The sequence below is a fragment of the Vulpes lagopus genome, chromosome 1 (genome assembly GCF_018345385.1).
Source record: "Vulpes lagopus strain Blue_001 chromosome 1, ASM1834538v1, whole genome shotgun sequence".
NCBI lineage: Eukaryota > Metazoa > Chordata > Mammalia > Carnivora > Canidae > Vulpes > Vulpes lagopus.
Genome location: NC_054824.1, coordinates 21,666,490 through 21,692,162, shown reverse-complemented (window position 1 = coordinate 21,692,162; position 25,673 = coordinate 21,666,490).

Below are 25,673 nucleotides of genomic sequence, written 5' to 3'. Positions count from 1 at the left end.
TATGTTCCTATTTTATCAAAAATGTATCTGAAATATAACATGGAATTAGTGGAATATAAAAGTTTAAAATAATATTCCATGAGATTTAAAGTCTTAAGATTGATCTCACAGACTCTATTTAAAAACTGATAAATTATGCAGGGCATGCATTATTGCAATCATTTTTATCAGAGAGGCAGGTAAATTTGCAAGGTTCTATAGCAAATAAGGGAAAGCCTGGACTCAAGCGCCAGGCCATCTGATTTCAGAAGGTCTTCATATTATACTAATAAATCATAGCATTTTTTTTACTTAAGTCATTTCTCTGTGTTAAAGTACAAATAAATGTGAAAAAAATAAACCTATTTAAGTCCATTAGCAGCATAAATGATCTAAATATATTATTTCAAATTACAAAGGAAGGAGAGAGGGAAGAAAGGAAGGAGGGAAGGAGTGATGGAGAGAGAAGGAGGGATTAGATAACAAATAATGATAGAGCAAGAATGGAGAGGAGCAAGAGGACCAGAACACTGATAAGTTCATCAGGACTTTTGGTTGCAAGTAACTAAAAGTTAACACAAAGTAGCTTAAGGCTAGAAGAGAACCTCCTAGAACATACAGAAAAAGAGAAAAAACAAATATCTGGAAGGAAGGGAACCAGGAAGATTTTAGAAGCCCAGCAACCAAAACTAGGGAGTCGACACATAGGATTCTCCATCTCTGTATGATTCCTGCTTCTATTTTCAGGTTAGCTTCATTTTCTCTCTTCTACCAATAAAATTCTTTATGCTTTAGGCATGTGATCACCCAAAGCTATAGTTTGCATCCTCAGGGTACCTCACTAAATGAGAAAGATAACTTACCTACTAGTCCTATCTCTAAAACTCTAAGCAAAGCCCCTGACTCGACTATGTCTCATGTTCACTCCTTGATCTAATTGTAAACCTATAATGATAACACAAAGCATTTGCTCCACTTGGTTCAGGTCCTTACCTTGTGTGTATGATCTGAAAATAAATTAACCGCTATTTGTTAAAACTAACTAGCATGGGTGCTAGATATAGCAGAGAATTGGCCTCAGAAGAGCATTCGGTGCATTGAGGCAACTACTCGAGCAACTGGATTAGCTGCCCGAGGATGTACGTTGCCTGGGACATTTAAGAATTAGTAAATGGGCCCTCTGGGAAATCTACAGGTTGTACAGAGAAATAGAGGTAGTGGAAGAGAAGAGTGGGAAGCAATTGAAGATAAATTTCCTACTGATGTGATCATTTCAAGTGTCAGACTGACTTGAAGGGCTTACCTCAAAAGCAGAACAAAGCAGAGTAAGTTTAGAAGAAAGGAGCTTGAGAAAGCCACTGTGGGAATTACTGTGTGGAAAAAAGACTTTTTTTTTTTCAAATTCTGTAGGTTGTTACAAGTAGAAATCAAGACAAAGAACATGAGATGAGAAAAAGCAAAGCAGAGGAATATTCTAGGATTAATATAGGAGGGAACCAGAATCTAGAAGGAGGTAAGCTCTGTAAAATCTTGTCCTAGGATGGAGAATCCTTCTCTCCTATCAGAGTGTCATGGTGGTAAGAGCTTTGCTGTTGGGTTTAGAGAGTCATGGTTTTGAATCCGACTATGTGCTTGTATAGTCTACATTCATACCTATACTACATATTGTCTGTTTCTCCCTCTACATCTACTGTCTATCATGGTCCATTGTGGGAGGATCAATAACAATCTTTCTTGTCCTTCAGCTTCCTGTGGGTTTGACCAGTGAGAGATTACAGCAGGAAAGAGGGCAGTGTCATAGTATATCCCCTGTCTTTTGATGGCCAGAAGTCCCAACCTCATAAGCAGCTCTAAAACTACACCCAGTTTCCTCTTAATTGTTAATTACTATTCCCTATCCTTGACGTTGGGAGCTATAATGGCACCATCTACTTCCAGCCTTAGAGTATTGCACTGCTCCTTTATAGTTTTCTTTAATCCGGCTCCTACTCTTATAAATAGATCCTCCATTCAACTCTATTCAAGTACTGTATTGGAGTGTGACGATCAGTTTCTTGGAAGTTTTCTGACTGATAGAGCACCCTTTTTCGTCTTGATCAAATCAAGATTTAAAAAATGTTTCTAATCACTTAAGCTGAAATTCCAAATGCCAAAAGCATATATAGTTAAAACTCTGTGATTGAACAATTAGTTCCTCTGTTGGTACATATGTTATTCATAAGATCATATAGATCGTTAGACCAAGGTCATCTCATGATTCTCTCACACATATAACTTTTGGCAGAGTTCTAGTAGTACATGGTATAAGAGTTCGGCACACCTTTGCAGACTGATTAATCTGTTATGTTTGATATAATATAGTTCGATTTGGCAATTGGGCATACATTTTTCACACATAAAAATGTCTATCACTTAATAGATGACTCCTAAGATTTTCCTTTGTGATCTACTCATTGATATTATTGTATGTTCATGTTTATATGTTGCAACAGAATAATGCTATTAGGCATCTTTTACATACTTAAATAAAAATAATAAGGAGAAAATTCTTATTTTTATTTTTGTGCTGTAGGAAATTAGAAGACTGTAACTATCTATAACTTAAACATCCATTGTTAAAATGATTTTCCACTATTTTATCAGGGTATAATAAGCCAACATTTAGTCACACAAGCCCGTGTAATATCTCATACTGTAACTGAGTAGAAATAGGTTTTATTTTCACTGTATTGGGTATTGAATAAAATTGGTTGTGGAGACTTTCAAATTAACTTTTAGAGTGACTTTAATAAGATGGAATTGCTGTCAATCCAATCCCCAAGGCAGTATTATTTAGCAGTTCTTTGTGTTTTAGTTGTGTATTTGCAGGAATGCCACACTACTATTGGGACTTACTGGATGCAGTTCTGCTTTGTTTCCATATTCAGGCAGTCTGACAGGGACAAAGAAAAGCAGTCCTCAAGGCAGTGACTCTACCTGCTGGATATAAATATTGCTGTGATTTGTATTTATGATGTGTTTCTTTTTTTCCATCAGTTTATAAATGGATGGATAACAATATCTAGGTCTTCATTTTTTTTCCAAACTCTCCCTTGAATAGTTGTAGAGCTTGTGATTTGGGGAAGCTACAGTTGGTTTGTGATTTCTACTATGGCCACCACCTCCCGTTCATGTCCTTTTATCTCTGCTATAGTAAAATATAATTCTGTGAGGCTTCCCCACACAAAATTTTACATTCTTATAACCAATTACAGAGAAAGGAGAGGATTTTGATGTGTTCATGTAAATTTGAGTGTGAGCTAAAAAATAATGAAAGAGCAATTTGAGGGAAAAACCTAAAAAGATAGGAATTTGCCATAATTCTGAAATATGAACTCTACTTTTAAAATATTAACAATTTCATTATGATCTATTCACAATTATCATGCATTGATTAAATCTCTAAATTCAGATTTTATTTTAAAAACTATTTCCTCCCCACTTCTCATACATGTGTGTGTATGTGTGTGTGTGTGTGTGTGTGTGTGTGTATACACACATAATAAAGGAAGAAATGCTACATTCCTCCACCAAAGAACATTAGAATTTCTTGAGCAGTGAATGGCCCACAGGAAATTGTGGAATACCACAGGGACTGCAAGCATTTCTCTATTGGTGGTCAAATGTTGAACTTCTAAGTTGGCCTCAGTGTCCTAGAATCTGGGCCAAAGTAAAAAAAGGAGAACAAAGCAGAACATTGCCAAGTCATGTAGCTTTTAAACCTGTCAAAATCTGGCATTCTCTTGAACAGTCTTTTTAGTCTGACGGCACAGGATATCACAATAGGATGCTAATGGTATTCTAAAATGACTTGAAATGGATACTTCCTCATGGGTATTTAAGGGGAAGGTGGACAAAATCAAACTTGCAAAATAAGAAATGCTAACATATTTAACCCAAAAGCCAGGAAGCTCAGTTTCTTTTGCCAACTCCTTTTTTTTTTTTTTTTTAAGGATTTTATTTATTTGAGAGAGAGAAAGAGAGAGTGTGCACTAGCACACATGCGTGAGTGGGGGAAGGGGCAGAAGCAGATTCCCTCCTGATGCCAGGACCCTGAGATTATGACCTGGGCTGAAGTCAGACACTTTATGGACTGAGCCACCCAGGCCCCCCTAACTCTTTTTTTAAAATTAATCTTATTTAGGCAGCCCACTCTTCAATGCCTTTTTGCTTTAAAAGATTAATAGGCAATGTATTTGTCATATGTTTCATGAGCATGTTTTATAGACTAATGAAGAATGTGAAGTAATAAATAATTTTCTTTGAAAAACGGAACTCTGTTAGTGCAGAGATTTTTTTTCCTTGATTGGTTGGCCATACCTACCAAGATTGTGAGGCGCAAATTTATTAGGCCGGAAATAAGAATCAGCTTCATTACCTTTAAAAAGAAGATTAAATCTTTCTATTTATATTCTTGCAAATTAGTATCATACTTTTTCTGAGTGTTTCAATAAAACAATTTTTTAGGGATCCCTGGGTGGCACAGCGGTTTAGCGCCTGCCTTTGGCCCAGGGCGCGATCCTGGAGACCCGGGATCAAATCCCACGTGGGGCTCCCGGTTCATGGAGCCTGCTTCTCCCTCTGCCTATGTCTCTGCCTCTCTCTCTCTCTGTATGTGACTATCATAAATAATAAAATAAAAAAATAAAAAAACAATTTTTTAACTTAAATTCAATTAACCAACATATACTACATCATTAGTTTCAGATATAGTGTTCAATAATTTGTCAATTGCATACAACACACACTACTCATCATGTCTTGTGCCCTCCTTAATGCCCATCACCCAGTTACCCCATCCCCCATCACCTCTATTCCAGCAACCCTAAGTTTTTTTCCTATAATTAAGAGTCTCTCATGATTTGCCTCTCTCTCTGATTTCTTCCCATTAGGGTTCCCCCGCTTCCCTTATGATCCTTTGCACTATTTCTTATATTCCATATACAAGTAAAACCATATTATAATTTTCTTTCTCTGATTGACTTACGTCACTTAGTATATATATATATATATATATATATATATTCCAACTTCTTTATCCATTCACCTGTTGAAGGACATTGTGACTCCTTGCATAATTTGGCTCTCGTGGACATTGTTGCTATTAACATCGGGGTGCAGGTGCTCATTTGTTTCTTTGGGATAAATACCCACTAGTGCAATTGCTGAGTGATAGGGTAGCTCTATTTTTAACTTCCTGAGAAACTTCCACACTGTTTTCCAGAGTGGCTGCACCAGCTTTCATTTCCACCAACAGCTTACAAGGGTTCCCCTTTCTTCACATCCTTGCCAACATTTGTTGTTTTCTGTTTTACTAATTTTAGTTATTCTAACTGGCGTAAAGTGGTATCTCATTGTGGTTTTGATTTGTATTTCCCTGATGACAACTAATACGGAGCATTTTTTGATGTGTCTATTGGTCATTTGTATGCCTTCTTTGGAAAAGTATCTGTTCATGTCTTCTGCCCATTTCTTGACTAGATTATTTATTTTCTGGATGTTGAGTTTGATAAGTTCTTATAGATCTTGGATACTAGCCCTTTATTTGATATGTCATTTGCAAATATCTTCTCCTATTCTGTAGATTGCCTTCTGGTTTTGTTAATGTTTTCCTTTGCCGTGCAGAAGCTTTTTATCCTGAAGTCCCAAGAGTTTACTTCTGCTTTTGTTTCCCTTGCTTTGAAGATGTGTCTGGCAAGAAGTTGCTGTGGCTGAGGTTGAAGAGGTTGCTGCCTGTGTTCTCCTCTAGCATTTCAATGGATTCCTAACTCACATTTAGATCTTTAATCCATTTTGAATTTGCCTTTGTGTATGGTGTAGGAGAATGGTCCAGTTTCATTCTTCGGTATAGCTGTCCAATTTTCCCAGCACCACTTATTGAAGAGACTGTCTTTTTTCCATTGGATATTTTTATCTGCTTTGTTGAAGATTAGTTGACCATAGATAGAGTTGAGGGCCCATTTCTGGATTCTCTATTCTATTCCATTGATCTATGTCTGTTTCAACAGAACAATTACAAAAGCACGTTTGTGTGTGAGTTAATAATTTATGATTTAGTATTTAAATGTGGTAGTTATCTATAAAACAATCTCTAAATAATTTGTTTAGCTAGTGGTTTTGCCAATCGGCCAACAATTTAGACTAGCCAGCCTCATCTGAGAGATGTTTCTGATCTTATCTGAACTTCCTTGTGCATTTGCTGCCATCTGTGAGGATAGATAGTCCTGCTTATGGAGACTAGCTTGCTACTGACTGGGGCATTTTGGTTTTTCTCTTCAAGGTCTCATCATCCTGCCAGCCAAAGTGGCCTTCCTTTCGTCGTGGCTGAGTGGCATTCTAAAAAGGTAAGCAGAAATATGTTAGGCATCTTGAGAGATAGGCTCAGAACTGGCACACTGTCACTTCTACCACATTCTTTTGGCCAGAAAATATTTATAAGGTTGAGGCAAATACAGTTGACCCTTGAGCAACATGCACGTGAACTATGCAGGTCTACTTATACCTGGATTTTTTTCAATAAATTTAATACAGTACTGTAAATGTATTTTCTTTATGATTTTCTTAGTAACATTTTCTTTTCTCTAACTTTATTATAGGAATATAATGTATACATATATATGTATATTATAAAACATACAACAAAATATATGTTAACTGTTTTATCTAATGAGTAAGGCTTCTGCTCAATGGTAAGCTGTTAGTAGTTAGGTTTTGAGGAAGTCAAATGTAATTGGTGGATTTTCTACTGCATGGTGGGCTGGCACCCCTAATGCTCACATTGTTCAAGGCTCATCCGTATTCTCGTAATGGTAAAAGCTAATAAATTGTATTGCAAAGGCATAGATTGGGGGAGGATGATTTGAAAATAACCCCACTATATGATGACATAATCAAGGTTTTTAAAAATAGGTTACTACTTTATTTCTTTAGCACATAGGAGAATAACTGAATCTTCTTGAATACACAACTACATTAAATAGGTCAGTCTTCAATGAAGTCTAATCATGTGACTGAGTTCTAGCCAGTAAAACCTGAGTGAAAATGATGTCTTTGGACTTGATCCATACAAATCTCCCAATTGTGATTATATATTTTTGTTTTCCATCTCCAGTCAAATGTTATGTCGCTCAACCCTGACTTAAGAGAATACAGAGTCAAGGACCACAAATGACTGCACAGAAGTCAATTTACCAACCAGGAAGCATGACTGTACTCTATGTCAATGAGAAATAAACTTCTGTATGTTAATCCACTGAGACGTAGGAATTGATTTGTTATGACTACTAGTATTACTTACCCTAACTTATGTAATTTTGTTATATCCAAATATTAGTAACCTGGGTTCATCCTTTATTGGCCTTAGTTTTAGATAGCTGTGTTGATATGCATTGGATTATTTATTTAAAGAATTAGTATTGGAAGAATAGCTGCATTTGCAAACTCTGCAAAAATTAGTGTTAAAGACAATTATCAATAGTTTACTAGTCCAGAGACATGCTTCCATATTCTAGGGTTGAAGGAAGCTTTCATGTCTAGTTGTAATATTGATTTATTTTGTCTTGAAATTAAATAATTACCTTATTTTCTGCTGTGTTTTCCAGTTATTTAATGATCATAACTTAACTATTAATGTAGCCTAAGTTATTGGTCTTTGTCTTTTTTCTTGTGTGAAATACTGGAAGAGGAAGACCCCAAAAGAATGCTTACTCCCCATGTTCCTGCTTTCCATAGGAAAAAAAATTCCTCAACAGAGTAACAGAAGCCATTGATAAAATACCATTTAGGTAATACAGTTTTATTAAATGTAGAAATTAAAACTCATTCCCCTAAAAAAGGAACACAATTGCAACCATTTAAAAATGTTCATACTATTTAATTCACTGGGCCCTAAGAGAACCTAGGGACAATATCAGATCCCTGATATTATGAACTTTCTCAGTCATAAACCGGATGTAAAAGACAAAGAAAATAATGATGGCAATGATAATATCTTGGGAGTTTTATGAATTATAAAGAAGTTCACAGAGTTTATTTAATTTTCTGTGTCTCTGTTAACATTTAACCTCTGTGCTTGAGGTTGACTTAAGGAAAATCTTTCTTTTTATATTATATTTATAAATGAACCTAAAAATCAAGTGCTTTTATTTTCTAAAGCTTCAAGTGTTGAATTAATTCTTGAATATGAAGTATTCTATTTAAAAATAAATTTGGTCATCTTTCACATATCTTGCCTGTACTACCATATGTTTATAAGACATAAAAAAGACCAGATATTAAGTATATTGATTTGTTAAAAGGTCAATGAATCCATGTGCACTTTTGCAATTATCTTGTGCATTTCTTTTCATAGAAGCACAATGTCCACAGGCTATTTCTAACAGATGACCAATGGAGTTCTTTAAAAATGAATTTAGTTAATATATCCCAATTATGTATGAATTTTTCTACATCCTTTGGATTGAGCTAACATCATTTAGAGACTATCCTTCTGAATTTCATCATGTTTTATCTAAATTTTATGTCACAACTTTTGGACCTTGATTTCACCCATATTCTGGCTAAAAATAATGTGTAAGCTTTTGTGACAATGAATTTTGGTGAGTTTTCCCTGGTATTCTGAACTTGAAATAAATGGTTTCTCCTCTCTTACTTAACTGCTAACCATGCTTTTAAAAATATATATCTTTTTTATTTTATAACAGTTTTAGAGTTACAAAAAAGCTACAAAGATAGTACAGAGTCACCACAATATACACCATATTCTATTTCTCCTATTATTAAATCTTACCTCAATATAGTATATTTACATTATTACTAACTAAAGTATGTTTAATTAATATTTTTATACTTTTTACCTAATGTATTTTTTTCTGTTCCAAGATCTCATCTAGGATTCCATATTACATTTAGTCGTTATGTCTCCTAAAATTTCTTTCTGCTGTGACAGCTTCTCACAGTTTTTTTGTTTGTTTGTTTGTTTGTTTTGTTTTTGATGGTCTTTGACAGTTTTGATGAATGTCTCACTATTGGAATTTAGGTGATGTTTTGGTCATGATTAGACTAAAGTTGTGGTTTTGAGGGAAGAAGACCACAGAAGCAATGTGCTATTCTCACCGTACACTATCAAAGGTATATACTATCAATCTGACTTATCATTGATGATGTTAATTTTCTTCAGGTAGCTGAGGTAGTGTTTGTTAGGCTTCTCTAATGTACATATTTTTTTCATCCCTTCCATGGTGTATTCTACATGTAAGTCATGAGGCATCATCCATTAAACATACTCTTCATAATTTAAAATTTGGATCCACCTTTTGAAAATTAGTTTATTTCTGTAGTAGAACTATGATATTTCCTATTTTAAATTCATTTAGGTTTCAGTTTTCTGGGATTACTTATATTTCTGAATACCTGTTATAGTATCTTAATTTCAGGTTATATCTACATTATTTCAGGATAAAGCATAAAGTGTAAATCATCCATGTCCTTCAAACCATTCAGATGTTAGGTGACCCAGAAGCGTGTATATGAAGTTTAGTTTTGGCAAAGGGTTTACTAGAGAGAGAATCAATGAGTGGATGGGTCAGGATTTAGTGATTATTTACAGATGAAGTTATGTGGCAATTAGGGTCTTAAATAGGACATAGCAACAGAGAAAGTACAAAAAAGTCCATCTGATTTTTGTGATGTATATATGTATATGTGTGTAAAATATAAGAACATTTTGAAAGCTTTTCCAAGGTTAATGGCTTAGTAAACTATAGAAGTAGTTCAGGCAAAGAACAATGGGATGAGAACTGAAGGACCAAGAGATAATATGGCAGAGAGATTCTAAACCATCTCATTGATCTTAAGGTCCTTAACATAGACAATGGACTGTCCTTAATTTCTCCTCATTTTACTCTGTATATGTGTGAGTGTTGTTTGTGCCCCTTAAAGCAAGCCATTTTATTAGATTGGATTTTTAAGAGTAATTGCTCTCTGGTACTGAATATAGAACTGACTAGTAAAGGCCAAGGCCTCTGGTCCTGCAAAGACTGTAAATATGGTGGGTTATCAAGTCAGGACTTCAGTCACAGGGAAACAACTCAGTTTTCCTATTACTAAACAAACAAACAAACAAAAATTAAAGTTTAATTGTAGGAATACAGACTAGAGGGTACCAGAATTCCATACATAAAAAATCCTTGATTTTTTATGTTAACCACAAATTCAGTATGCCAGTATAGTGAAATAGCTGCTAGAATTTACTGCAAGTTAGATGACATTAATAGAAGAATGATGTTTCTCTTTCTCTAGTCTGTACTACTCAAACTACACCAGGAAAAACTGTTGAGTTGAGATGTTATACCATTAATGGTTATAATGATAATGATGGTAAGCACCTTACAATTATAATAACAATTAACTGTCTAAAGTATATATTATCCCATTTTTAGCACAAATTCTAATAAAATCCTGTATCTCTAGGAAGACATGATAAAATAAGTTATGTGGAAAGAAACTACAAAAACTTTAGGCAGCATTTTTTTTTTTTTTTTTTTTTTTTTTTGCTTTAAGATTTTATTTATTTTCAGAGGGAGAGCACACAAGTAGGTGGGAGGGGCAGAAGGAGAGAGAGAATCTTAAGCTGATTCCACACTGAGCTCAGAGCCTGACCTCACAAGCTTGGAGGTGCTTGACCTCACAACCCTGAGATCATGACTTGAGCCAAATTCAAGAGTAGACACTCATCTGACTGAGCCACCCAGGCACCCCTAGGCAACAGTTTTAAGGTAGAATTTTGGTTTTGAAAGTGAGGACTTTCAAAGGGAATGGGTTTTCAAGATTCATTCGGGGAACTGGAAGGTAGATACAATTTTCATAATGATACTAAGAAATTATTTGCCTCTTCAGCAAATTGACATTTTCACTGATGGTACAAAAGCAGTGATGGGTAAAATTTCTTATTCTTTTATCTAAATCAAAGCAATGGTACAAAACTGTACTAGCAGACATTGTATTATTCACTTGCAGGCACTCACAGAAAGAGAAAAAGCAGTTTCATTTAAGAATTCTTGTCCTTGATGAAGCAAAAATATTATTTGTATTAAATATGGGCCGTTTAGTACATCTCTCCTTAATATTCTGTGTGATGAAATGAGAAATACACATAAAGTATTTCTGCTGCATACCAAAGTGAACCAATATTTTCCAAATGAACAATGCACAATGTCTCAAAATTTCAAAGTTATATGCACGGGTAAAAGTTCCAAACAAAGCACAAGTTAGACCAATATATTTTAGTGGAACAGAATAAAAAAGTTTATTGGTATAGTTTTGGATTCCATGTTGCAGCCTATAAGAAACTGTTTGTCAAGTTTGGATGTAGTATCAAAAATTAATATCCACAATTACCTGAAAAGGTTGTTAGAAGACTCTCCCTTTTCAACTATATAGTGTGTGAGGCTAGATTTTCATTAAAACAATGCAGAATGAAGGCAGAGAAGATATGAGAATTCAGCCATCTGGAGTCACTAAAAAAACTTGAAAAACATGTAAAGCGATGCCATTCTCATGAATTACTTCTTTTGGAATATATACTCATTTTTCATAATAAGTACCATAGTTACACTAGTAGTTAATAAGTTTATTGTTATTTTATAGGAATTAATAATTAAAGATTGTAAGTTTTCCATTTTAATTTTTAATATGGTATATATCAGTATATATATAACTCACATATATAAAATTCTTGGAAGTTCTCAACAATTTCAGGAGTTTAAAGAAGCCATGAGACTGAAATGCATGAGAAGTGCTTGCTTAAGTAAACCTGATAGAAGAATAATGAAATAAAATGGGAGCTGTCATTAAGTACTGGCGAGAGTACCTTGGACATCTTTTGTTTTTCCCCGCTGAGCATACAATTTCTGTTTTTCTGATAGAAGCACACCAGTTTTCCTTTGATGAATCAGACCACCCCTGTTTAAATTGGGGCTTATCTTAATTCCTAGCTGCAGGGGTAGATAGTCTATCTAGGCATAGCCAATAAATACATTTTTTATAAGCCCTATCTCTTCCCCTGGCAGCCAGAGTAATTAATCAGAAATGGGTACAAGCCAATGAGACTTGCAGGAAGCTTTGGAGAAGAGGCTCTTTTTGTAGGAGTTGATAAACCACAAGGCTATTTGGCTAGAATGGCTGCTTGGCATCATTGTCACCATTTGGAGACACCATTCTCAAAACAAAAGCAAAACATAGGAAAATAAAACAGCAAGATGGGGAGAGAGAGAACTCTAATTATATCATTTGAGCACCTGGCTCAAGCCATATCAGTTTGTGAGCCAATAAATTCTTTATTTGCTAAATTCAGTTTGACATGGATTTCTCTCACATATGTCTAAAAAGATCCTATTGACTACTGCTCCAGAAAGAATGAGAATCATGGTTGACCAGCTTTCTTCTTAATATAAGGGAGAAATTTCTGGCAATCATTGCCATTTTAGTCATGGTACAAACTGCTCCATGGCATTAGGTAGTTTTTTGAGGTGAAAGGAAATTTAGAGATGAAGAGGATAAGCACTTTTATTTTAGGAGCTAAAGTCTAAAGAAATTCAGATCTCTAGTAAGATCCAGATTTTTAATGTTCTGTCCATATACCTAATTTGTGGTAAATTAATAAATGAGCTCATTGTAAGTATTTATAAACATCCTATGACCATTTTCCAGTGACGGTACAGATATAAAGGATTCCAAAAGGGCTAGTGGGAACCAAAGAAACAAAATAAAGTGAAAAAATAAGAGAAATATCCAGAAAACCTAAAAGGACAGTACCAGATAGGTAGAAGAGTGGTCATGACAAGGTCTATTATTGTTTTTTATGAAAATTGAGAATTAGAATACAGTGATAATTGGTCTTTTTTTTCTTAGATCTACACAAAATTCTATTTTTTTTCTTAGTCATCAAAAATTCATTCCTACAGATAATTCTTAGGATAATTTGCAGATTTTATACACATATACACCCACATGATTGTATGTTAGGATGACTACAATATATAATGTACTTTTAGTTAATTGAATAGTTTTTGTGAGTTTATCCTCTACACTAAAGAAGATTTTCTGGTATATATGCTTTTCTTTTGTTATAATTTAGGTTGAAGTTTAGGAAATTACTTCAATCTAATAGTATGATGTACAGTGTATTAAATCAATATCAATTTAACTTGAATTGTGTTGTGCATGTGCATAGAAGTAATTTATTACTCATATTATAATGGGTTATAATATGGGGCAATTTGAAGGTTTTGCCCAGTTACAGAAGGGAATGATGTTTCAGCATGCATTATTTTCTTACTGTTCTATAGCTTTGTACTTTTATGCTGCTGTGGCTTGAATGTAGTTTTCTTAAAAATATGAAGAAAACAAGTTCATCTTTGATATAGTTTTTTTTTCTTTCCAGGTATTGATCATTTCAGATATCCCAATAAATGCTCACTAACTTATCCTCATTCTCTTGGAAGAAATTAAATTCTTAAAAATCTAGTACAGACAATTTCTCTCCTCACTAAAGTACATCCTGTAAGTACAAGTTCATAATCTACAAGAAAAACAAATGAATTTCCTATTTGGAAACATAACAAACATAACAAATTCAATGAAACAAGAAAAATAGGCTTATACCTTAGGGCACAAATTTAATTTGTTTCAGATTTACCAAGCAGTGCTGTAATTCTGTTCATGAAAGGTGAAGTTCAACTTTGAAGATACAGTTGTAGCAAATCAAATTGAGAAACAAAGAGCAAAAAAGTCAAATGAAAAGGGAAGGGTAAAAAAAAGTCATTGATTATATGTATTCAGGTACTTCTTTATGTATAGCAAGCAATGGTTCTCAAACTTCAGAGTCACTGATCCTGTTAAAATCCAGATATGAGTTATGAATCATTTTAATTGAGTTTTAGTCAGAGCCAAGGAATCTGCATTTTGGGGAGGAGGGAAGGAAAGAAACCCAGGGAATTCTGATAAGGATGATTCAAATGTTGTATCAGGCAAAACAAATCTATTTGGTCATATATGAACTCTAGTTAAATTGTATAAATTATATAAAGCAATTTTTTAGCTTAATAAAGGGCATTTAGAAATAAGTTGCAACTGAATGTCAATGTAATTTGCTTGATTTGCCAGAAATTCCTCAATGAAAATACCAGAAAGAGTCAAACAAAACAAATGAGAAAGAGAGGAGAGAGAGAGAGAGAGAGAGAGAAGTCCGAAAGAGAGAGGGAAAGACTCTTGCTTGAAAAACAGAGTGAAACACCTTTTTTACATCTTAGTGACTTCTGTCTGAGCTAAATCTCTTATAAATTGCAGTCGTATTGTAATTGATTTCATTCTTAACAAAACATCAAATCCTCTTGGGGGAAAAACAAAGGAAAGTGAGATTAGCTAAAGAAAAAGAAAAAATTCTATTCCAATGATTAAAATGTATGCCTCAGGAATTAAGCAGGCTTGATGCTTTCCTGGATTTACAGCGTTTCATTTGTTACTGCCATTAGCTTTAACTGCTTTGGGAAAATTTAACAACAGAGCTATAGCATGGCTTACAACCATCATGAGCTTCAAAGATTCAAGAGCATGCGAAACATTTCCTTGCAAACTATGCTTTAATAGGATTACATGGATAGCGTCTTTGAATATTTATTCCCTCTACAAATCAGATAGGATGCATTTTAATGACATATTTAAAATGTTGTCATTTTACAATCCAAGACAATGACACCTAGAAACGTGTACATTTTTGAAAAATAATAAATCACAAGCCCAAAAACTTTCTTGAAAATATCTAGTATGCATAGTATCCTCTTTATTGAACAAACTGAAAAATAGAATTTATGAAATAATCGTATTGCATATCTGTTCAAAGTGAATTTGGAAAAAATGGGATTAAACAGAATCATACAAACAAAAAGCTAAAGTGGCCACCTTAGTCTTTCACAACCACAACATTTGCTATGATTTTTTTTTTTTGCTTCTGAAAAGACAATTATGATACACATTTGGATTGATATCTCTCAGTTCTCATGCATAAAAAATAAACTGACAATACATAATTAATCCAAACAATGAAACTGGAAATATCTAGGACCTTGTTAAGATTAATGCCAACTGCTTGAATTGCACATATTCTTTTATTTTGAATTTTGACTGGATTTCCTTTAAATCATCCTATTTAAACTTTTCTAATCTAAAAAATTATGATATAATTTGAATTTAGGCATTCTGTGTTTGTATAATTTCAAAGTTATAAAACTTTCTTGAAGTTTCTTCATTAGCCTGGAGGTGACTTGAATAAAGTTGTTAACTAATGAATAGAGTCATTGTTAATATTAATCTACATGTGCTCATTCTCTTGAAGGACATTTATTCAACTTTGAGTTTCAGAGCTAATTGAAAGTCATGGTAGATTGATAAATATTGGAAATAGGCTAAATACCTAGGAATAAATTTAATCAAAGAGGTAAAAGACCTGGTTATTGAAAACTACAAGGCATTAATGAAAGAAGTGGAAGAAGACATGAATAAAGGCAAAGAGATTCCATGCTTCTGGATTGGAAGAATCAATATTGTTAAAAATCCATACTGCCCAAAGCAATCTACAGATTCAGGGCAATTGTTATCAAAATTTCCATGGCATTTAAAAAAAATACAAGATAAATAATTCTAAATTTGTATGGAATCACAATAACAACAATAACACAATAACAAAACACAGCTGAAGCAGTCATGAGAAAAAAGAACAAAGCCTCCTGCTAGCTGATTTCAAACTATATTACAAAGCTATAGTAATTAAATTAGTATGGTATTGGCATAAAAATAGACCCATAGATCAGTGGAACAGAATAGAGGCCATAAATAATGCACCGAAAATGGTCAGTTAATTTCCAACAATGGAGCCATATACAATGTGGAAAGGACACTCTCTTTAATAAATGGTGTTGAGAAAACTGGACGGTCACATAAAAAAAAAGAAAAAAGAAAGGAAAGAAAGAAAGAAAGAAAGAAAGAAAGAAAGAAAGAAAGAAAGAAAGAGAAAGAAAGAAGAAAGAAAGAAAGAAAGAGAAAGAAAGAAAAGAAACTCAATCAGTATCTTACACCATACAGAAAAATGAACTCAAAGTAGATTAAAGACTTATATGTAAGACCTGAAACAACAAAACTCCTAGAAGAACCCATAGGTAGTAAGCTTCTGGCATAGGTCTTTACAATGATTTTTTTGACTTTGACTCCAAAAGCAAAAGCAACAAATAGTAAGTGGGACTACATTATACTAAAAAGATTGTACACAGCAAAGAAAACTATCAACAAAGTTAAAAGGCAATAATAAATGGCAGAAGATGTTTGCAAATCATGTATCTGATAAGGGGCCAATATCCAAAATATGTAAGAACTCATACAACTAAATAGCAAAAATACAATCTGATTTTTTAAAATTCAATTCCATTTTTTAATGAACATTCTGAATAGACATTTTTCCAAAGACAACATACAAGTGGCTAACAGGTACCAAAAAAAAAAAAAAAAAAAAAAAAAGATACTTAACATTATTAATCATCAGAGGAACACAGATCAAAACCACAATGAAATATCATTTCACACCTGTTAGGCTATTAAAAAAAGAGAAATTATAAATGCTGTCAATAATGTGGAAAGAAGCGAATCTTTATGTTTTTTTGGTGGGAATGTAAATTAGTGCAACATTATGGAAAACAGTATGGAGGTTCCTCAAAAAATTAAAAATAGAAGTATCATGTGATCCAGCAATTCCACTTTTGGGTAATTATTCAAAGAAAATGAAAAGACTAGCTTGAAAAGACATATGCAACCCCATGTTCATTTCAGCATTATCTGTAACAGCCAAGATATGGAAATAAACTATGTATTCATTAATGGATGAATGGATAAATAAATTGTGATATGTATATAGTGCTATATTATTCAGCCATAAAATACAGTAATGCCATCTGTGATAACATAGATGGACCTTAAAAACATTGTGCTAAGTGAAATAAATCAGAGAAAAACAAGTACTGTATCATTTCTCTTATATGTGAATTTTTTTAAAAAAAGGAAAAAAGTGGAAAAGCTCATAGATTCATAAAATCGATTAGTGGTGCCAGAGGAGGGGTTAACGGTTGGGAGAAATAAGTGAAAGATTATAAGTTAATTTAAAAAACTAAAAATTAAAAAAATTATAAATTTAACCAGTGTTTAAATTTTCATTTGTATTAGTCAACTTTGCTGCTAAACAAACAGTCCAAACTCTCAGTGTTTTACAGAAGACATTTAGTCCATGCCTTGTAGGTGTTTGTGACTTCAGGTTATCTGTGGTTGCTGTGACTCAGCTTCATTCAGCTTTTCTCTCCTCAGTAAATCTATTTTAAGATGAAGGTTGAAAGAAATACTATTTAGGACATGCCCATTCTTTGGCAGTAGGAATTATCAAGAGACTATGACAAACTCTACATTTAAGAGTTCTGCTCAGTTGTGGTGCATGTCAAATCCCCTTACATTCCATGCATCAAAATATATCACTAATTAACTCCAAAATCAATGGGATGGAATGTGTACTCCAAGGGTGAAGAGGACAGGGGTGTGTGAATATATATTTGAAAACATAATAAATCCACCATGTCATTGTAGGCTCTTTCACATGGCCATGACACTCAAGACAGTTTCAGTATAAAATAGGTGGTTTGAAATTAAAGCACATACGCATTTTTCAAAGAAGCCTCCATTTAGGATCATCCTACCATAATATTTGTATTCTGGACATGTTTATTTAAGAAAAAAAAATAAGTCTTATTTCTGTCTGGAATTAAACTTAAACTATATATAGTCTATCAAATTCCCATTGCAAAGACTTTCTGTTGCTGAATCAGATGGTATTTTCACAAATTATTTTAATTCTATACATGAGAGACAACCTAAATATAGAATCCTAACCAGAGAAAAATCAAGGCTGATTTATGAGACTAAAAACTTAGGAATTGTCACAACCTGGTAAGGGGGAGAGTGACTAAGAGACATTAAATCACTTCTAATTGAGTCTCTTTTTATGGTCCCTGGGTGAAATACTTGGTGGTTCCAGGCTAGATACACTTTCTATCTCATCCAGATTAGCCAGTTTGACCAGGACCTTTTACCTTCCCATGTTTTTTCCTATGGATGGTAATGGTTAGATTAATCAATTGGTGTGTGTATTCATATGTGGGTGGAAACGAAATTAATAATACTTTGTTTAGGGCCATTTTTTTGCAAGATTAACTGATGACTCTGTAATGCAATAAATCATTTCTTACTTCTTAGAAATTACTACTGCGATTTTTCCAACTGTAAATGAGAGACCAGAATTCCACAAGAGCTTCCACCTCTAATATGGGCCCAAATCAGTCTCATTCAATTTTGATATGCCCTGCTTTGGTCTTCCTTGATGAGTTAGCATCTCTGCTCCTTATTTAATCTCTTTAAATGATCAAGATCACACCCATTTTTTTTTTACTTTATTTATTTTAATTATATTAAAATAAACGTAATTGGAAGAACTACCTATAAAATATGATGAGCATCAATTTAATAAAAGGAATATTTCAGCTCCTTTCTCTGACTCCCAAACCTCAATCAATAACAACTATTCTCTATTTTGGCTTGTGTAAAGGCCTTGATACTGATGACTTACCCACTGACATAAGGTATTCTCTCTCTACTATTTTTACACAGTTGGCAAGGCTGCCTCTCACATACCAGGACAGGTTGATGGGACAGGGATTTGTGCCAACTTCTATATGCATAAGCTTTAATGATGCCAAGTAGATTTGCCGCTCTCACAGATTACCAAAAACTTCAGAGCTATCAAATTATATTAGCTATTGATTAGTTATCCATTCAAATTTATTATTTTTAAAAAATATGCCTCTAGCTGCCTATTGATAGTAAACAAAAATATCTCCACATATTTTGTGTGTCTCTCTCTTTCCCTCCTTACACTATAAATATAAACACTTAAACATATTTTGTTTTTCACAGAATAAAATTTGTTGGCCAGGCTTTATGAATATAGTTGAATCTTATGACATTATTTTTGATTTATGAAGAATAAATGGTCATATTTAGGGAAATATTGCCAATATTATTTTCTTATTGTTTTGTTTAATGAAGTCTTCATACATAGCTAAAATTATTTTTATAAAAATGTTTAATACTTGGGCAAAAAATCTTAAAAACACAAATGTCTCATTAGGTTTCTTAGAAAAGTGAATTAACATTAAGTGTATTTTCTCATATCAAATTATCAAAGAACAGCCAGTTTAAACCATAAAATGAGTAATACTACCTATACAATAACAAAATATATAGTCCTCAGTGTTAGTGATGACACTACAAAATGTGCATTACTAATGTGTTGTATCATTTTAATGCCATTTTTCCTAAAGGCAATTTGGCCATCTATTCTAAAGTTTGAAAGTGTTTCCATATTTTGTCCAAGTAAATCTACTTTGAAAAACGTATTCTAAAGGAAATGTTTGTATATATCAACTTGGCTATAGAAGGAATTTTAAGTTAATAAAAGAGGTTACAAAATTACGAATTCATAAATGTAAGTTGCTCCATGAAACTAGAGGTCACGTCATTATTTGTATATTTAAAATTAAACTGTCCAACTAGCTAGAAGAAAAGCCTGATACCAGCATTTTTTCAGAGTTTCCTGTCCTTGCCTTGTATCAAATTATGTAATAAGTCTGGGGAATTTGGGATCCTGGAAAAAAAAAAATAATGTTCAATCTGTCTTCAACTGTCTTCATTATAGTTGCTTTTATTTCTTGCAAGCAAAAGTCCTCAAGGGGTAAATATTGATTTCAGAATTTTATTTTATTTTTTTTTACCATATGATCTCCTTTATATGTAGAATCTAAAAACAACCAAAAAACCTCGTACATGGAGACAAAATCCAAGAGGATCCACTGAAAATTCAGACTTCAGAAATTTAATGTTATCTCCTCTGATTTCAGAATTTTAAATTCTAGTTTGATCAGTTTCTAGCCTAGGACAGAAGTTCTTTTCACATATTATAGCTCTGGTGAATTAGTGATGTCTGTTCCACATTTAAACATATGGCTCCTCATGAAGAACCTTCATTTAATAGAAGTAGGAATTCTCAGGACTAGTTTTTACCAGCACTCCTGACACCAAGCCTGAGGCACTGATTTTTACCAGCAGAGCTGAATCATATCAGGCTGAAATCCACTCTCTCTCTCTCTCTCTGTATCCAATTCCATTTTAGTCCTGGGAATCCCAGTGCCAGGAGATTGTGCTGCTTCCCTTTCAACCATCAAAGCATGTTAGAGAGCCTTATTGGGTAGCTTGCTCTACATATCCAAGCCTAGACCCAGAACACCTTATTCTTCCTCAAGAGGAACATAAAGATACATCCTTGAAAGCTCTATCTGTGGTTGGACTCCATTTCATTTATTCTGTCCCAGTCATCATTTTCTAAAAATGTTTGAAATATTCCTTATAGGGTATCCTAGTTTTCTATTATTGAGCAACAGATTAATACATTTGACGGTTTAACTCAGCATCTATTATTTCATAATTTCTGTTGACACAGTGATATTGATTTTTCTGCTCAGAGTCCCAAATTAAGATATTAATATATGGAGCAGGACTGAGAGCTTGGTGTCTGGAGCTTGGTGCCGTCTTCTTTCTTCTTCTTCTCCTCCTCCTCCTCCTCCTCCTCCTCCTCCTCCTCCTCTTCCTCCTTCTTCTTCTTCTTCTTCTTCTTCTTCTTCTTCTTCTTCTTCTTCTTCTTCTTCTTCTTCTTCTTCTTCTCTTAACATTTTATTTATTTATTCATGAAGGGCAAAGACATAGGCAGTGGGAAAAGCAGGCCCAATGCAGGACTAGATCCCAGGACCTTGGGATCACTCCCTGAGCCAAAGACAAATATATGCTCAACCACTGAGCCACACAGGTGTCCCTTGGTGTCCTTTTCCAAGATCATTTACATTATTGGCAGAATCAATTCCTTGTTTGTTGTACTGAGGTCTCTCTCTCTCTCTCTCTCTCTCTCTTTTTTTCCTGGTTTTGTCTGGGGATCTCTCTTCACTCTAAAGACTGCTAAGTCTGTATTATGTGGCTCCCTCCCTAGAGAGTTGACAAAATGTTTTTTTTTTTTCTTTCTTTCTTTCTTTCTTTCTTTCTTTCTTTCTTTCTTTCTTTTTCTTTCTTTCTTTCTTTCTTTCTTTCTTTCTTTCTTTCTTTCTTTCTTTCTTCTTTCTTTCTTTCTTTCTTTCTTTCTTTCTTTCTTTCTTTCTTTCTTTCTCTCTATCTTTCTTCCAGGCCTTTGAAAGAACTCTCTGACACTTCATCTTCTCTAAAATGCTTATCTAACTAGATTAGGTCCTCCAGAATTATCTTCCTTTGGATTAACTCAGACTCATCTGATTATCAACCTGATAAGGAGAGTGATATTTCCAGCATATTCACTAACTACCAAAATTAACAGGAGAAGGAGGTTATATGGAGTTTGTACATCAGGTAGGAAAAACCTTGGAGACCATTTAGAATTCTAGCTACTGGAGTTTTCCCTCTGTCTGAATCAATTATTTCATTAGAGTTTGCATTTTTTTGCCCTTTAATGTAGAAATTTTTGCTGTATCAAATTATAGAAAGTTATGTACATTAAAATAATAACAGACATAATCTCTAAGTGATGAAAACTTCAGGGCAAGTTTCAACATTTTTATTATACATTTATATTTTGTATACTTCAGTATTGAGGTTTTATCAACAGTGTGCTGGTAAATATTTAACAACTTGCTCTTCAAAAACAAAGACCTTATTTGTAGCATTTGTGGATCTGTGGTGCAAGTACTCCCACCAGATGCCAGTTCCAAGCTACAAGTATGTTGTTACTGAATGAAGAGTTAGCAGGAAATGCATATCATATCATTGACTCCAGCAAGCTGGTACAGCTAGCTCCAGAACACCTATTATTACCTTTATTATAAAAATGAGCTCTTTTCATTTTAGAAGAAATGGACATTTCCCTTGACACCATTTGGATATGATAGAATTCTATATTAGACTAAGAATCACTAAAGTAAAATTTAGAAATCTCTCAAATGAGCGGCACTAGGTTTTACACATACTCCATTTAAAAGACAAAGTATTTTTACATGATCGATTACACTGACCCTTGAGGCAGTTTAAATACATAGTAATTAACAGTCTGATCATAGGATTCTTTTGAAAACTCAAGTCTTTTGTGATAGTCCAGCATGCTTAAGAGAAAGCACAAGCCTATTGGGGGCCACAGCAAATTCTCTCTTTTAAATCAATATAATCAATAGAAATATTATTTGAAAACATTAAATATCCTTACTCATATAAAGGTTAATTTAAAATTATCATTTTAAAAGTTACAATAGTATTATACTATCTCAAAAGGGGAAAACTGAAGGCAAAAGCAACTTAAAAATATATAGAATTCCATATAATTTTTATAAGCATATTAGCTCACAATCAGGATAATGAGTTTAGTATTCAAAGATTAAAAAGTCACAGACTAGCTTGTACAGACATTCAGTTTTTGCTTAAAGCATTACCAGTTTCACTTTTTCCTTTTCCTTTTTTAGGAAACAGATTTTTTAAAACATGGAAGGAAATAACAGTAAAAGGCAAATTGCAGTTTCATTGAATTCACTAAATGAGTTATATCAATCTTGTGCTAGTGTGTCATATTTACTTTTATAAAAGTAGAATGTTTCATTGATGGGAAAACAGATAAAGATTCAAAGAGTAGGTCTCTACTCCTAAGTAGAGACATCATCAAATCCCTTAAGTAGAAGCTTAGCTATCTGTAATCATTTGTAAATTAAAAAGAGATAAATTTCAGGAAACGATAAGATCAAATATTTTTCCCTGAAGGATAAACAAGTTTATAGAACTGTGACTGGCATACTCAGTATTTTTTCCAGGAATGGAAATATAATCAGTCATTATATTCAAAGCACTCTAGACTCTAAAACTTTGTATGATCTATAAATAGGAAGTAAGTTGGGGAAAAAGTACATAAACAAGTGTCCAAAAGTGAATAATGAAAATGTCAAGTCAGGAAGGACCAAAACAAAAACTACTCCAGGGAACAGAGAAGAGAGAAATAGATGACTTATTTCAAATAAATGTTAGTTTATTCAAACCCTTTGTAATTCATGGAGGATATGGTATGATTGAATCAGGTTAATATTTACTGAAATCACATACTGATTTCTGAAGGTTAAAAATAGACTTGAAGTTGTTCTAATAAAGTCTTTCTTACATAATTGAAGTTATTGGTGCTATGACATATCTCTGGCCACTTGAAATTGGGAAGAAACTTTTTGTCAATACCATGGACTGACAGCCATTCAGGCAACTCTCTAACAAAAATTGCTCAGTCTTGTCTGTTATGAAGACTAGAGGCATTAATTCAAGGTCACCTCTGAGTTTTCTTTACCTTGAATCTTCTCTCCAATTCCCTAATTTTACAAATTGGGGTCACTTTAGCACTTCTCTATTATTAATCCTCTCCCACCTCTGTCATAGGAAAACAAAATACACATTTTAGGGCTTTTAGATCATTAGTTCAGAATTTGTTCAGTTTCATTGCTGCTTCCTTTTGCATCGTTTGTTATCTGCCTTCTTAGGCTATTTTGCATTTTAGTTAATAGATCTCAACCAGGTCCTTTAGACAAAACTATTATGTTGGTACCAGGATAGCTACCTTAGCCTGAAATCCAGCACCTGTTGTGCTTTCTTCTCCTGAAACTCCTGAATGTTGTGCTCTGGATGATTTCTGTAATTATACTAAATATTTACTGTAGATGCTCTCTGTGTATATGGCTCATCTGACTGCATCTTTCATCTTATTCATCTATGAGCCATCCCTTAACCTGCCTATGCAGGCTTATCTGGCCTTCATATGTCCCTTCTTGGTCTGGCATAATATAGCCCCAAACAAGCATAGAGTACACCAGGGGTTAATAACATATCACATTTTTCTCTATCCATGTCCCCCCACAAATTCTACAAAAAAAAAAAAAAAAATTGGATTCAGGATAATTACTGGTGGGGTATGTTCACATTTGCTCTTCACAGCAATTTAAAGTAAGTAGATTTACAAGAGTCATTCTGACTGAGCTCTTTTTAATATGCCTATATTTCAGAAGCAAAAGTTGGTATAACGGTTCAAAATAACCTCAGGATGACAGGTGAAAGATGAGGATCGCACAGCATGGAAAACTAATACTAAAGGTATCCTTCTTGAATTCCAACAGTATAATCCCGATAGCTCTAATACTGAGCAAAATCCTAAACTTAACATGGTGGTATTTAGCTTGTTTCTTCTCTTCCTTCACATGCACTTAGACTTCAAAATACCTACTGCTTATGAAACACTTACTCCGAGTTTCATTCTTTTAATATAGGACTCTGCAGTGCAGAAAATATAAATCCCAGCTGAATTGCCTTTTATCATTGAGTCATGAGGAGTGCCAGAATGAAGGGTAGAGAAGTACTCAAGCCTAATAGATTGGCTGGCATCCTGTACTTCCACTATTATCCCCTCTACCTTTTCTATCAGTTGCATCCCTGATTAATGATCTGTGAAAGCAGGATCTGTGTCTCTCTGGTCCACTGCTTTATCACCAGTTTCTTGCATGGTATATGATCTATAGTCTAGTATAGAAAGGAGTGTTAAGTCCAAGAAGACCTTCAGCTCTAGTCCAAGAAATTTTGAGAACTCTTTCTGCCCTGACTAATGAAAATAAAAATAATTTCCATGAGATGGAGTCTACAATTTGGGAGGGAAAAAAAGAGAACTTTATCAAAAACTTCAGCAGTTAAATGTGAAGGGGTACATAAAATATATTTGATAAAGTATTAGCTTTATTGTTAAATAAAATACATTGTTTCAGACTCACAAACATAAAGAGAATCTAGAAACATCCTCGTGTAGTTAAAAAACAGCGAGAGAATTAGAACACTACTGAACTCTGCAGGATAACAAATGATAACCCTGAGGATATAACTAAATGTGAATAAACAATACCTCAAACAACCGCTACAGTGGCACACCACAGAAAAGGAAGCTTTGATTATATTTAATGTATTTTTATGGAATGAATACATAGAAATGCATGATGTGGGTAATTAAAGCTAATGAATACTTGTAAGCCTCTGTTTAGCAGATCTGAAATTGACAGAACAAAGTGGGCAATGAAGGTGGAGTCTTCTAAGGCAACACAGAAGAAATTAGAATGAGACTGTGCTTTGAAAACAAAGTTGTGTTGTTGAGGCCCACTATGAAGTTTATGGGCTGAAGAGATAATATTATCACATGGATTTTAAACTGTTTGACTCAAGAGACAAATAAAGACCTTAAATTGTTTGTTGTGTTTGGTATTGCCTATGGCTTTGGAAAAGAGAGATCAATAAAAGAAGCAAACAACCAGGGAAAGAATCACTGGGGTTGTTAAGGAATCTAAGTAGAAAGTTAGTAACAGAATTAAGTTGATAATGTTATAAAAAAGCTAAGAAAAAGTTTTAGCTTCCACTTTTACTAAATACACAGATATGGAGGT